Raw genomic sequence first — 17,033 nt, 5'->3', positions numbered from 1 at the left:
TTATAAATAAATTTAGAACTTGATATTCTAATTTTAAAATTGACTTGAAAATAGCTGCAAACCTTCTCCTCAAAAGAGAGAGGAGGCCTTAGTCCAGCAATAGGACATTAACGGGTTGTTACTGTTATACGGTAATGCATGTGGACGTATTGTAATTGATATTTTAAAGAAAAGGAAAACTATAATTATTGTAAACTGGTCTTATTGAAAATTATTTAAAGTTCCCGTTAACCTGAAGTTGTGGCTACAAAATGATACATATATTTGTAATTGAAATTCTCTAACTAGTTGTAGGGCTTTTTGCTGCCATCTAATAGTATAAATTTGTTGTCTGCGTTTGGATGGTGAGTGAGCCAGTGCATTCAAAGGCACAAGGGACATCTTTAGTTGATGCCGCTTTCACGGTCTAAAGTTAATATTTCTCACTTAGCAGCTGACCCACTTGGTATGTGATTTGGCAGATTTTTGCGTTAAGTCCCATTCTTGATACTATCCTTGTCATCCGTGGAATTGCAAACCGTGAAAATCATGCCCATTTCATCCTACAAAATTATTTATAGTGAATTTTGGTATAATATGTTATTACAATAAAATGTACTATTTATAAGAATATAGACTCAGTAACAAGCGTAAGTCGAAGTCGATTAGCGTAATTATTAATATCATCCAATTAGTTATCCAAAACTAAGTTTGATATATTTCTTTTATTCATCAATTCAAAAAGGGCTAGATAAAAATATACTAATGGAAATATAGATTACATTTTTATGTAAAATAATTTTAATAAATAAATTAATAGCAAAAAAAATAAGGCATTTAATATTCATAATGTACATACATAATAAAAATACAATTTTTATTATGTATGTACGTTTTGTTGTATATATATGCATTGCAATAATAATACTTAAAGCTGAACATCCCACACAGACGAAGCTGTGTAATGAACTATCATAGTAAGATTAGACAAAATGCGTATCGAGCATTTGTTAAGACAAGATGGCTTGCACGAATTCGAGTAGGTAATAAAAATTTATTTCTTGCAATTAAAACTTTAAAGCCAATAGAATTTTTATGAGAAATCATTCACAAGCATGTTTCTATCATTCTTCATTAATTAATTCAACTGCTTCAAATTATATCCTCAAAATTGATATTTTTTTTTCGGTAGGAATTTGCAGAAATAGATACTTTTTAAATATTAATGTTAAAGTAACTATGTCTGTCTGTTTGTTTCGTTACAATTAAATCACTAAATTCATTGTATAAAATTTGACGCGACGAAAACGTGGGGATCAGCGAGGTTTTCTATAATTGTATGATGGCTAAGTGTTAAATAAGAAACTTCAAATATTATCCCTGTCTTTCAATTTAATTGATTTTGTTATCTCGACCTCACCGTCTTTTCTCCACACGCGACTTTTATGCAATAATTTGTGCCCTGTTGTCATAAGTAAGCCATTATGTGAAGCATTGAAATGACAGTAGTTATCTTTCTAAAAACATATTTGGATTGGAAACGTACAGGAACAAAATATTGCTATCTTTTCCTAATGTGTGGAGGTGAAAATGGATAGGTAAGTCTTTCAGGACTACATTTAAACTACATCTTTATATGATTTTGCCTTTAAACACATATTTGGATAAAATCCTCCTAATTTTCCTTTTTAGGATCCTTTCTAAGAAAATTCAACTCTGGTCACTCGATAGTTATTCCAATGCGCAACGATTGCATATAATCCACGGTCAGACGAACATGTTCCTTGGCATATCAAACCTATCAAATGGAATCCACTCTGCGATGACGCATATTATTCATGGCGAATATCAATACTGAACTGGTAGGTTCCAGTTTGGAGGGTGAGTGAGCCAGTGTAATTAATAATCTACTCACTCATCAGATATTCTAACGCTAAACAGCATTACTTAGTATTGTTGTGTTCCGGTTGGTTAATGTCCTAAAGGGACATTAAAATGGGGCCCACTTAACATCAAAAATCTTATTATGTATTATGTTATTATATAGTATTAAAAAACACAATGAAGCGGCACAGTGTCAACGGTCGAAGGATTGTTCATGCCCTTGTTCATCTCGCTAAAATAAATAATATTAAAAAACACGTAATGTCATTTGTATAAATTTTGTTCAAGAAAATATCAATATAATACCATTTCTCAGACTCCAAAGTCTTTATTGTATTATTTTTTCGTCTAATAATAATATCCTGGGTCATTTTTCACGCACGGCCATCTGATCCCAAATCAAGCTTGTACAGAGCTTGTGGTATGGAAACCAGACAACTGATACACTACATATTCTACTTTTCTTTTGTAAATACATACTTATATAGATAATTATACCCAGACTCAGGACAAACAGATATGTTTATGCACACAAATGTCTGTCCTGGGTGGGAATCGAACCCACAACCTTCGGCGTGAAAGGCAAATATCTACCAACCACGCCAACCGGCTCGTCTTATAATCATAATCTCATAAACGAAAACAAAAAAAAAAATCAAAGAAATATTTAATTATTACTTAATTGAATAAATGTACGTGACCAGAACTACGTTTACATAAGAATCGCTTTAAATTAATCACGACGTCAATGCCCCAATCAGGCGGTCCCTTTAACATAAAAGTAACTCCATTGAATGTTAATAAGACGATGAAAATTTTTCCGTCCGTCATAGATTATACATTAATTATTCGTAACCATTGTTTATGTAAGCAGTTCATTGAAGAAAAAAACAAAAAGAGAAGCTAATATATAATCACGGGTGAACAACCGACTAGATCGCATTTGATAAGCCTTGGACGGCAGACAGATTAGCGGTGGGGAATTAATTTTCACTTGCCGTAACGTGAGATATACTTCGTGAATATTACTCGTTAATTGGACGCGTTTGAAAGTGCATCAATAGTACTTATTTATAGCCGTACTAAACAATATACTAGTAAAACGAGTTAATGATTGTGTATCGATTTCTCTCGTTCTGTCATGAGCAATTTGAAATTCGTATGATGACAACGTATTGCGTAGCAACGTGCCTCGTCGGGCTAGTAGCTTAAATGGTTGTACATCCTGAGGTTCTAGATCGGGCTAATAAAATATTATTAAGATTTCGCTGTTGCTGTGTGAAGTTTGAAAGTTGTCAAGTCGTTGATCTCTCCGTTCGTATCAGATAGCCAATTGGTCGCAACGGATTATGATCGTAAATAAATAGGTTGTACACTACAATATCGCCTGCGCAGTTGGCTTGTGTAGCCAACTGCGCAGGCGATATTCAGTCAGGAGAAAATCATTAATGAAATGTTTTTTTATTGCTCTCCAATTACGTAGCTTAGGTACATAGTTAACTAATTATTGGGATTTAAAGCATCTTCCAGGCTTGATTTGCATAAAATAAGAATTTCTAGCAATCAATTTTCGTAGGAATGAATTCGTATGCTCTCAACTATCAATGTGTTTTCCTATTTCACGTGTCTTTGTTAAGACCGTCTAGATTTCGAAGACCTTGTTTCTTGTTAAATTTTTTTCTTAACCATTAATACTATTTGGTTGCGAAATGTGCGACGATTTTCATAGATAATATATAATTAGAAATGATTTTGTTGATCATACCATAGACAATGTATTTAGGTGTGTGTATATATACAAGGTCATCGGTCCATCTGGCTGGGGGGCGCCCTACGCTGCGTTTGCCGATCCGCGGTCTCCACTCTAGGACTCGTTTGCTCCAACGGCCATCGGTCCTACGACATACGTGACCAGCCCACTGCCACTTCAGCCTACTAATTGAATATGCTATGTCGGTGACTCCGGTTCTTTTCCGGATAATCTCATCCTTCAAAGATACTCCGAGCATAGCACGCTGAGCGACTTTGAATTTGAATTTATATATATATATATTTCAATTATATTTATAATGTATAGAGTAGTTACTACAATCAACTGTTGTGCCGATGTTCGGTCATCGGTCGCTATAACCGAAAATTCATCACTTAGGCATCATGGTTGCTTATCGTCGTTTTGATGTTTGAATTTATGTCATGTGGTTCCGGGCACAGACCATCCTAATAGCGACCGTAGATTTGCATCTATATTAATTAGTTTATTAGATTAATGTAAGCAGTTCAAGTAAATCTTAATATCGTAGCTACAAGAAAGAGTAATCATTGCGTTACATCTCACGCACCAAAATATAATAACCTTGAAATAGATAAATGGCGTAGCAACAGCGACTCATCTACATCTCGAGCAAACATTTGCTCACACATGAAGTTAATTCGGCTATGACCCACTGACACACAACAAACTGGCCCATATAAGACAAGAATAAATGATCTAGAAAATGAACAGTATCGTTAAAAATATAACGTATACGTTGAGTAGTATTCGGTTGGTTCGATTCATTTGCACCAGCTGATCAAATTTGCCAAATGTCTACACTGAATTGCCAAAACAAACAAGCGAATCAAGCGTTTAACTTTTAAACAATAAGATGCATTATTGCATGATTATACTGATCAGATCCTCAGCCGGTTTAGAGCAAAGGTCGGATTGTCCTGATGACATTGAATTAATTGGAAAATGACTTTATGACCGACCTCCAAACGATCTATTCAACATTTATAAGACGTGCGAATCCACTGTGAGAAAATTTTACATCGCATGTGTGGTGGGAGCTTAATGAAACACAGTTTTCTCAATTAAGCAAATGTTTATTTAACTACGATTTAAATCATACAAAGTAAAAACAATTTAAATTTACATTATTATATAATATTCAAATTAACAGATTGCATAATCAGAATTTTTCGTTTTAAAAAATTGGAATGCAATCCCCGGGTATTGCCATGCACTAACTTAAACTCGAATTTAAGTATTGATTGCATATAACCTAAAATCAAGTTTTACGAAGCAAGGCGTACGACGAAGTCGTTTTCGAAAAGTAAATTGTTGAAGTAAACATTTCATAATCATAATATTACAATAATTAAATAATAAAATTAAAAAAAAAAAACATGTCAGTGTAACGATATGTCTAATTACTCAACGGAAATAAAACAGAACAATTATTAATTAAAAATTTTAACGTCATGCAGACTCGCGAGTTGATATGTAAAAAAAAAAGTCATGCGTTAGAATTTTTAGTATTTGTTAGTCAATATTCAAAACAATTTATATAATACAACGACTTATGGCGTATCAGCGGGCCGCGATGGGAAAAGGAAAAATGACGAATTAAATAAATCAATAATAATAATAGCAATAAGTCACCGAACTTAAAGAAGTAGTGAGGCATTCTTCCTATTCCCTCCGAGGCCTTTATCTGCTATAATAACAACAGAATATTGTAGTCAAGATCTCTACGTTACAAATCAATCCTTATCCAGGAGAACAAATAATGAAATTGCAGTCAATAACTATCACGTAGTATCGACGAGTTAAAGTTTATAAAGAGTTTCTTGTGATCAGCGTTGACTGCAAGTCTCATACTGTTCCAGAAAAAACAGTAACAGATAAAATGAAATTAAAAAAAAAACAAAAACAAATTTTCACTGTAACACAAAGAACGGACTTATACTTATAGAAAGTGGTGGGAGTGACACAAAAGAAAGCCTAGAATAATCTGCATCAGGAGCGGCGTGTTGCATCTGAAACAAAGAAAAAAACCATAAATACAATACTTATTTTATCTATGAATCAAAAAACACAAATGTAAACATCGTGAAATATTATCCGCTTTATTGTTTCTTTTGTTGACAACATCATATTTCGAATTGAAAATCATATATATATTTTTATAGATAAAATTATACCCAATATAAATTAATGTTATTCATATTAGAAACTCACGGTACCCCACGGTTTTGCCGTTAAATACCGCATTAAATTTATATTACACATGGAACGTACATAATTATCGAACGTTAACTTCAAGATGTTATATCTTTCGGTATACCATATCAATTTTGATTAAATAAAAACCAAATCGTATCTAATAAAACAATAATCCAATGACGAAATAATTACATTTATAAATAATAAGCTTTTTAAAAATTAACCTAGACAAACAGACAGATAAAAAAATAACTATATTATTTTTTTTTGGTTTTGATAACAAATTCCCATACTGACTTCAAAAAAATAGTTATTGAACTTACAGACAGACACTTCATATATTTGTATATATATAATAAATATCTGTTACTGTATTAAGTAAATCAACGGTCTTTTAAGGATGTACTGCTGTAGATGATTTTGCAATTGCAGTCAATCTAAGAGCTATTGTTAACTTTGCAAATAATGGTCGCAGCGAAACCTTAGCTTTCGCCAAGAGTTCCCTTTAATGTAATCATGACATTACACCGTGTCAAATTCGACAACAAAGTCAAAGAAAGGGGGACGATAGAAATTAATACATCGAGTATGATATTGCAGTTTCTTCTGCAACTCAATGTGTACAGAAATTACTGAATAATGAACGCATATTGTAAGATGGAATATATTACCCGTAATAGACTCGAGTGTTCCTTTATTCCATTCGAGATCTATTAATTATATTTTGACAAAAAATATAAGAATGTTTTTTTAAATATATAGGCTAGCGCTTGACATCACACCAGATAATGGTAGAAGATGCAGTCTAAGGTGGAGCGCGCTTGCCTAGAAGATGCCTATTAACTCCACTCTTGACTCGAAGGTACCCATATTGTAGGTGGAGGGGAAAACGGATGCCCTCATGCCTCGCAGTTCTGTGGTAAAAAGGTGACGGGGGAAATTCTACGCCTAGAGAGGAATATAGGTATTGAAAGATTATATACGAGGGTATTAATATATAAAAATTAAGAACATGAACTATTGTTATCTAATCATCTAAAGTACAATAAATAATAGCTGAAAATGTGTATGTGAGTTACATTTATTTCAAGTTACATTATCATTATTTTAGACACAATATAGACTTATGACAAATACATTTAAAATTGTTTTTTTAAATACATTTAAAATTTAAAATTGACGAGCCGGTTGGCGTGGTTGGTAGAACACTTGCCTTTCACGCCGAAGGTTGTGGGTTCGATTCCCACCCAAGACAGACATTTGTGTGTATGAACATGTCTGTTTGTCATGAGTCTGAGTGTAATTATCTATATAAGTATGTATTTACAAAAAGAAAAGTAGTATATGTAGTATATCAGTTGTCTGGTTTCCATAGCACAAGCTTTGTACAAGCTTAATTTGGGATCAGATGACCGTGTGTGAAAAATTATTATATTATTATATTATGTTTTAAAAAAGAAAAATTAAATGAACAACGGTCGAAAAGTTGCAATCGATTAATTGAATCGATTTTTAATCGATGGTCTACAGAGACAGCAAAATAAATCGATTCAACAGTGAAACAACTAAAATCGACTATAACATATAATAGGCGGTAACTAAAAAAATATAAATCCAAGATCAAACAAAGAAATATATCGTCGGCATAGCAACAACGTTGAACCGGTTATCAAAATAAATATAGCAGACGTACGTTATCAATCAGTTTCGTCACGGCCTCGATTTGGCCCACGCCCCGAGATATCTACGAATCACCCCATTTTTTAATCCCACCGGTATTAAATGACCTACGGTTTTACATTGGTCGATGTTTGAAGTAATGGACTTTAGAGGCGTCGATATAAAGGTTAAAATTGGAAAGCATTTTCGTTCGGTTCTTGGTGGTCTACACCCAATTAGCTTAAGTGCCGAACATCCACAGTCTATCATGACGACGTCTTTATCATGAAGCGCGCTTGCTGTTATATTATTGCGTAGGGACTATTGCCAAGAATGTCCCTTTTCCTGACGTTTTCAATGATTATAACACTCTCTGGCCTCAATATTCAGCGTCAATAGGGCTATAAAACTATAACGTTGTCTACAGACGCCGACATGGACAGTAGGACTGATGTTATATGACCAATGTATTAATTTTTTTTTAATAAAAACCCGAGATAGCCCTATGGTAAGAACGCGTGAATCTTAACCGATGATCGTGGGATCAAACCCGGGCAAGCACCACTGAATTTTCATGTGCTTTATTTGTGATTATAATTCATCTCGTGCTTTACGGTGAAGGAAAACATCGTAAGGATGTTGTTGGAATACATGTGTCTAATTTGACTGAAATCTTGCCACATGTGTATTCCACTAAACCGCACTGGATCAGCGTGGTGGAATAATCTCCAATAACCTCAATAAGGGAGAGGAGGCCTTTAGCCCAGCAGTAAGACACTAACAGGCTGTTACGGTATTAATATTAGTATGTATTGTATGAAAAGTAATAATATAAATATCATTATATTAATCTGTAACTATTTTAAAATTTGACTAAAATAATAAAAATTAATAATGTAAATTTAAATCAAATCCTATGTAATGATCATGATTTCTGTAATATAAAATAAAAGTAATATTGTAATCAGATACACAATTAGAATTATCATTGTAATATTGACATCTGTAATTTATAATAATAAAATTATTGACTGTCTAAGTACCATGTAGAACATGCATACGTATATATTTATTTAATACGAATTAGAATGTTACATACACACACAAACGTGTTTATATTATGCCACATATTTACATATGCAGCAATATTTCTCATCTCTATAGTTTGTCTGACAGAAATAATCTTTATAGTTAATATTTGTCCAGATCTTTATATACTTTGGAAACATTTTATTTTTCCATCATATATACAATGCAGTATTATTATTACTTTTTACTGTATATAATGCTTTTAAATACATATATAAAGTCTATACAAATATATATATTATAATTGATGCCAATTAGCACTCATTCTGTATTCAGGTTATGAGATAAAAATATTGAAATGGGATATGCTCATAAAAGTCATATATAATAATTAAATATGCATAAAAATATTCTCAGAAACGTCTTGTCGTATCTTTAATAATTATCTCTCGCTTGATACATTTCGAAAACGAATAGAGTATTGTGAAATAGAAATTAATTTAAGATTTCAAATGACTTTTGAATACGAAAGTATCTGGATTATGTAGTAATTATTATGTAAATATATAAACTGACGTTTGACATTCATTACGGATGCATGCATTAAATCAATGCACTCAAATGTATTATATACTATTTAACGCCCACTGCGTTGCTCGCGTGTACGGAGTGGTGCACAATCTATATCGTTCTCTGTACCGCAATTAGTTAGTTAACCGATAATCGTGGGTTCAAACCCGGGCAAGCACCACTGAATTTTCATGTGCTTAATTTGTGATTATAATTCATCTCGTACTTTACGGTGAAGGAAAACCTGCATGTGTCTAACTTCACTAAAATTCTGCCACATGTGTATTCCACCAACCCGCATTTGAGCAGCGTGGTGGAATAAGCTGCAAACCTTCTCCTCAAAATGAGGAGAAGAGGCCTTTAGCCCAGCAGTGGGACATTCACAGGCTGTTTCGGTTCGGTTCGGTTTCTGTACCGCAAACTTTCATGATGATGCTTTGATTGGTTAAAAAGTGAAGCGTAAACAAATAAACAAATTCGCCTTCGCATTTATGATATTAGTTAATCACGTGACCAATTTGAATGAATTACATCGACAGCAATTTTTATTAAAATGTACTTTCATTTTGATGATTGAAATTATTTAAATTATCTTTTGCTCGCAGCTTTGCTGTATATTAATCGAATTTAATTAAAATACTTATGAAATTTAATTATCAGAAAAGAGTACTTACTCGTTTAAAATACAAAGTCAGGTATTCTCGGAAGAATCTACATACCGAACTATAACGATTAACGATTTATTGGTGGTAGGGCTTTGTGCAAGCTCGTCTCGGTAGGTTCCACCCACCCACTCATCAGATATTCTACTGCAAAGCAACAGTACTTGGTATTGTTGTGTTCCGGTTTGAAGAGTTAGTGAGTCAGTGCAATTACAGGCACAAGGGACATATCATCTTAGTTCCCAAGGTTAACATTTCTTACAATGCCAATGGGCGTCGGTGACCACTTACCACCAGGTGGCCTATTTGTTCGTCCGCCTATCAATATTATAAAAAAAAAAACATTTACAATATTTTATGTATCCGATGGTATCCACCCACAATAGGTATTTCCGTATGGTGGGTGCCTATCTACAATTTACCACTTTTTTTAACTGTTGTCGCTCGGTTTACGCGAACATTGTTGCAAGGAAGCAATCCATCTCATATTAATGCAATGTTATATATGTAAAGACTCATTGGCACCGAATCAGCGCTTGGCCCAGATCAGGGCTGGCTGAATTAGAATACGTGAGTTTTGACATTTTCACTCCCCTTACTCCTTGCGGCCTAGAGCGATCGCTCCTCTCGCTCTACCCCACGGTCAACACTGCACCGGATGCCACAACACCAACTAAAAACCAGCGGAACCCTCCATGTTTTGGGGGGCGCCACGGAATTACTTGGCCTGTTTGAACTTAAACTAACTATAAACTAAAATTAGTTTATATTTAGGCCACCAGATGTCACGTCTCAATGCCTAAAACGCAAATTGATTATAAAATAAAATAATTTATTATAGAAGTAAAATACAATCGAATAACCACTTTACAAATTAAACAAAGTATTTTTTTCATAATAGAACATCTGTTTATAGTATTATTGACGTCATTACGAAATCAACTTTAATTGATGTATAGAAATCGCGACCGTGTGACACAGTTTCATTTAGCAGGCTGAACAAATTCTATAAGTTTGTTCTTAAAACTTTATTGTATGACGCTATTGTTTTATTATAGATACCTAGTCGCTATCTGCTCTCGATGTCTTGTTATAAATATACCGTAACAGCCTGTGACTGTCCCACTGCTGGGCTGAAGGCCTCCTCTCCCTTTTTTGAGGAGTATATATTTTTGAGGAATAACTAGCTACCCTAAAGTAACCCTTTCGTATGTTTATTTTATTGAAAAATTATCTTCCAAAAAAATAAATATATTAAATATTTATTTTGGTAGGATTTGCGTAATCCCGTTATATGTATATAAGTGAAATATAATATAGTATATGTACAAATTATTAAATAAATTTAATTTAAATAATTAATTAATATGGAACTATATTTTTTTAACGACCGTTTCTGTAATGTGACTGATATATTTTATAAAATGTATATAAAAACGTAAATAAAATTAACTAAATTACATTTTTTATGTTTATTTCTTATCAAAACGTCGCTATGGTTGCTTGAATGAAATAGATAAATATTTATTTTAAAGTTAAATTACTTTTTTTTTACTCCCACAGATAAACAATTGCATTTTACACAACATAGTTTTGTTTTAGTTTTTATATTGTAGTAGTATAATAGCGTACGGTGAACTAATAATAAGCCGAAATAAAAAAAAAGTTAGGTAGGGCTGTCTAGTAAAGTGGACAGCCCTACCGTTACTTCGTTTTTAATTTACCGCGGCATCAAAATTAAAACAAAAAATTAACGTTTGTTATAAAATTAAACCAGTTTAGTTTTAAGCATTTATTACATTAACAAAGAAATATATAAAATACATAAGAGACCGACACGAATTTAAACTGGTACTCGTACATGAGCATGTGGTTTATTTTTCAATAAATTTCATATGGGATCCAAAGTCGCGTGGTTTACAATCGCGTTAAACGTTACTTATCGCAGCGTAGTGTTATATCCTTACTTATATTACACTTTTACTGGTGGTAGGGCTTTGTGCAAGCTCGTATTAGTAGGTACTACCCACTCATCAGATATTCTACCGCCAAACAGCAGTACTTGGTATTGTTGTGTTCTGGTTTGAAGAGTAATTAAAGGCACAAAGGATATAACATCTTAGTTCCCAAGGTTGGTGGGACATTGGCGATGTAAGCGATGGTTAACATTTCTTACGATGCCAATGTCAACGGGCGTTGGTGACTACTTACCTTCAGGTGGCCTATATGTTCTTCTTATATATGAACATGAGTGTCGGGGCGTCACGGTAGTATGCGCAAGCAATCACATGTCATCCCAAAAAGATGCTGGTACAGCTGGCTTTTAAGTGGGTATTCTCCTCTCGGTGCCGATGATTTCCATATACCACTTCATGTGGAGGAAAGACGTAAATGTGTTTCTAACGATAACAAAATATAAAAAAAACGGTACAAAGTAGTACCCAGTCTATGTTTCATCCAATTGCCCTTTTTATAGATCAGTCTTTATATTGAACTACAATAGAAAAATTAATATGACTATACTGATACATTGATAAAAAAACCGTACCGCATTTAAAACACACTAGACTAACATTTTTTTTCAACTTTCCTCTGAAGAAGCGTCAATGGGTAGTGGTTGTTATGACATATTAACAGTAGTTAGTCGAGTTCTGAGTTTATTGAACCACGGGTCTGAAAACCTTGGGAAACATGAACGTGACGGACGAATGTCATCGTGTATAGCTGTTGGTTTCCATGAAATGATATGCACAAAGCGTGATAGTATTCGTCTGTACATAACGATACATTGTAAGTAACGAGTAAATGTTTCTCGAAACATTAAAGCGAGTGTCTTTTCCTTCGTTGATTTGATTGATTGATTTTAAATTTGATTCGAATCGACAGTAGATTGGTCATACAGATTATGAATCCGATAAAGGTCGAAATCGTTTTTATAAATGCCATTTTCGTTCAAATTTCGCGGAAAAAATATAAAAATATATTTTTAAATTTTACTTTAATGAGGTTGTATATCTTTTACGAATACAAATTTTAATGAAACTTACAAATAAAGAAAAATAATAACTTATTAAATGTTCTTTGCTTTCATCATCTAAAGCTCAACTGATTTAATGGTCTAGTGGCTCGCTTACGAGGCTACAGACTCTGAGGTCCAGGGTTCGAATCTCGGGTCGGGCCGATGGTGTTGAATTATAAGGAGCAACCCAGAAAGTAAGCAGGTAAAGCCTTTAAGCTTGAGCCGTTTATTTCTTCTAACATAATGTATAAAATAAAAAGTGAATATGAAGCAGGGTTAATTTCTTCTTTTACTAACGTATCTACTTTATTTTTTCTTTAAGCTCCCAAATCCGGAATGCATTTCATATTATGTCAGTCTTTGGTATATATTTTTATTTATTTATTTTATTTGCATCTCCACAGCTACGTTGTTTGTGCTGCATTTCGTTGGTATTTTATATAAATTTCTTTTAATGTTATTTAATGTGCCTGCACGTTTATTACCGGGCAGCATCATAATATACGTTTCAGGATTAAAATGCAATATAAATATTATTGGTATTTAGACGTCGCCTCTATGTCTTATAGTTTTAACTTTCTTTCTTTTCTTTTTTTTATAGTATATGTAGGCGGCCGAACATATGGGCCACCTGATGGTAAGTGGTCACCAACGCCCATAGACATTGGCATTGTAAGAAATATTAACCATCGCTTGCATCACCAATGCGCCACCAACCTTGGGAACTAAGATGTTACGTCCCTTGGCTAAGTAATTACACTAGCTTGCCCACCCTTCAAACCGGAACACAACAATACCAAGTAATTGTTTTACGGTAGAATATCAGATGAGTGGGTGGTACCTACCCAGGCGAGCTTACACAAATTCCTACCACCAGTGCAGTTAGTTGCGCGCTGATAGACAGTTAGGACAATCGCTTTTATGCGACACGTATTTAGATATTGATTAGGAATCGTTGCTATAATCAGTTATAACAGGTAGGCCTCCTTTATCTTAACAATTATCGTCCGATAATCGTTGGTATAATAAAAATGTATGACACATAATTTATATAAAGTAATATATGATATTATAAAAAACACAGCAAATTAGTAAGCTATTAGATTGGCTAGTTGTTACGGAATTTCGTGCAAAATGTTCAAATCTATAACCAAAAATTAAATTTATTTTAATATTAATACCTTAAATTAAGTCAATTTTATATATAGTAATATTATAAATGTGAAAGTAACTCAGTCTGTTACGCTTTCGAGACTTAGTTACTAAAACAATTTTGATGAAATTTGTTACGAAGACAGCTACTCCTTTTTATCTAATACCCGCCCTTCTTCCACCAACAGGCGGGCGATTACAAATATCCTTCACTTTCTCGATGGAACACTAGAACTATTGAAGTTGCAGCTAAACTAGTACGATCAAGCTACTACAAAGAATCCTTAAATTTGTACAGCTGTATCTACAGCTTATTAAAATATATCACATTGGCCTTGGATTTCAAAATTATAAATATAGGTGAATTCGAAAGTAATATTTGCCGATATCGTTTAGTAATAATTAAGTAGTTGATTAATAATTGATTATAATAACAATGATGATGAGATGAATGTTGATATTAAATGGTTAACATCCGTACACCTGCTAACCGCAGAGTCCTCCACCCGAAGGTTGTCTGGAAGAGATTTATCAACGAGAACGCCTTTTGTATCAATTTTATTTGTGTACACTAAAGTATCTTTTAGTTGGAACATTGTATTGTTAGATTTTTTTATTTATTCTACCGCCGAAAGAAAATAATTTGTATCGTTGTTTTTTTGTTTTGGTTTAAAGGTTGAGTGAGTGTACAAACACGAGGGTCATCATAGAGCTGGTGTTTAGCGTCGCATTAGCAGTACAATAATGGTCACATATTTCTTACAGTATCGATGAGCGAAGGCCGCCACTTACCATTATAGTATTCGCTCTTCGTTCTACACGTAATTAAGTTTACTATCCAAAAAGCAATGAACTTTATGCGTATTATGAGTTTGTTCGTAAGTTTTGTACAAAAAAAATTATATATAAAACACTCACCATTGCTGAAAGCGGTTTCTTGCAGCGACAAAACTGCATTCTTATATCTGTAAAGAAAATATCAATTATAAATATAAAATACTGGGTACATAATTTTGTATATTATTATATATATTTGAGTTATTAAAACAAAATGCAACGAAGATTGAATTTATTATAATAAAAGTCAACAATGATCCTCTTACCAAAATATAGAAGCGTTATCTACTGCAAGCATCTTATAAGCCATTTTAGTGCAGTTTATATATAACTATCAACAACTAATTAATATATAATAAAAACATAAACAGTTTATGAGCAATATAAGCTATAACATTAGATATATTAAAGCTATTGTAGTGTATATTTTTAAAATTCAATACTCTCCATCACAGAACACGTAGTAACTTAACTAAGTGTCTAACTTAGACAATTAAAAATGCTAACGAACCATTAGTACATTTGAGATTTGAAAAATTAACGTGAAAATTCTGAGTGCACTCAGAAAATGATGTAAGAGAAAGTACAAAATTAAAATTCAAGATGAGATTTGCATCGACAGCGCACAGCGCGTGTCTCGGCTCGGTCTGGAACTAAAAATATGCTAAAACCTATCTCAGAGAAATCAATAAGTCCGACCCGAGGCACGAACACAAGCGTAATTCCATTCATTAAACATAACTACATCGCACTCACACACGCGATAAAACTGCATTGCAAAACACAGTCATTGAGGATACACACGCACACCGCTGCAGTACTACGATAGTACGGCAGAGTACTATAAATGGCGCTTTATTTTCCGACCTATATCGAACGTACGCTGTGACCAGTGTAAATACTACCTTATCCCGTAGTATTACAAGTCAAACTTTGTTGCACTTTACGTTGTTATGCAATTTGAACTCTATGCAGTTAATATTAGAGTCGACTATTGAGTGGAATATCTCGTATATGGGACGTTAGGCACCGCATCCGGCTAGAGCTGAGCTGTCTACCGCGTCAGACGTTACTATTTATAGAGTTGAAACGTTAGCGATTAACTTTAGCGCTGCAGTAATGCAGTCGCGAGACAGTTGCCGGGTTGTATCGATTCTCTTGTTTCAGCAACGGTGTTTGTTTGACAATTGTTTCGCTCTCAACTATCGAGTTACGTATTGTTGCCTGCAGTTTAATTAAGGCGATTGCGTCGCCGAACTTATGTATAGAATCATTTGTACGTTGTACGTATCGGATTGAGTTTTCGTTATAAATACCCATTATCTTATCTTCTAATTTCTTTTTCTAATCTCATATCAATTATAATATATATCTCATATCAAATATAATATTATTATAAAAAACAAACGTGTTGAAGGTTAATGACATATTTTGCGTTAGTCCTATATAATCCATTTTTTTATCTTCAGCTTATGTACCTTCGATACAATATAATATGACATAACGAAACTGATAAGTTATTTAGGCCAGAAAAGAATAATTTTTCAATTTTCATCGAGCTAAACAAACACCGGCATAGATTCCACAATCGAGTTGCGCAAAACGTCGCGTGAGGCGCCCGCGCCGATAACGATACGCTATCATTAGTCAGATTGGCGCAGAGAACGCTGACGAACGACTTGGAAATGATAAAAAGATTAGAGTAGAATACGTTGATCTTCCGCAACAAACGTGAGTTGATTATCAACTAAGCTATTAATGTTGATATTATTAAGAATATTTATGTCCTCTTGACTTGATTGACGAACTGCGCCGGGCTTATTATAGTGCACAAGTGTGTGCTCGAGCACATGCACACTCTATATCTCTCACTCTCATAATTCTATGGAATCGCAATCCGACACGACCGGAAAGAGTTCGGGGGCAGGACCATCGCCATCGCGTGCTTTTTGAGCCAAGGAAGTTCACATTTCCAACATCCAGACTCCGGACTGCTACTGAGATTCTTCGACAGACAAATACCCATTAATTTTTTACTGGCCCGACCCCGGATTTGAAGCTAGGGCCTAGGGATCTGCGACCTTTTATATGGCCACTAAATCAAAGAGGCAGTCGAAATAATTAAGAATATTAAAGAAAACTACAAAAATAAAAAATACCTTTAAATAATATATTTAGTGAACTAAGAAACAATAAACTCACATATCAGACTTTAAAGTTTTAAGTAAGGCGAAATAATGGTGCAAACGGGAGC

General features: G+C 33.7%; 1 protein-coding gene across 1 annotated transcript in view; it reads right to left on the bottom strand.

Moving 5' to 3' along the window:
- Window positions 1-4,707: 4,707 nt before the first annotated feature.
- The window catches only part of LOC126774490 (mitochondrial cardiolipin hydrolase-like), a 124,169-nt gene continuing 111,843 nt past the window's right edge, over window positions 4,708-17,033 (bottom strand). Inside the window, exons 6-7 of the mRNA XM_050496051.1 lie at window positions 14,861-14,907; window positions 4,708-5,664 (exon numbers count right to left, since the gene is read on the bottom strand). The gene's annotated coding sequence lies outside the window, so the exon portion shown is untranslated. The remainder of the gene's footprint in view (window positions 5,665-14,860; window positions 14,908-17,033) is intronic.

Source organism: Nymphalis io, chromosome 16, assembly GCF_905147045.1.
Source record: "Nymphalis io chromosome 16, ilAglIoxx1.1, whole genome shotgun sequence".
Classification (NCBI taxonomy): Eukaryota; Metazoa; Arthropoda; class Insecta; order Lepidoptera; family Nymphalidae; genus Nymphalis; species Nymphalis io.
This window is presented reverse-complemented; position numbering and strand designations above follow the sequence as displayed.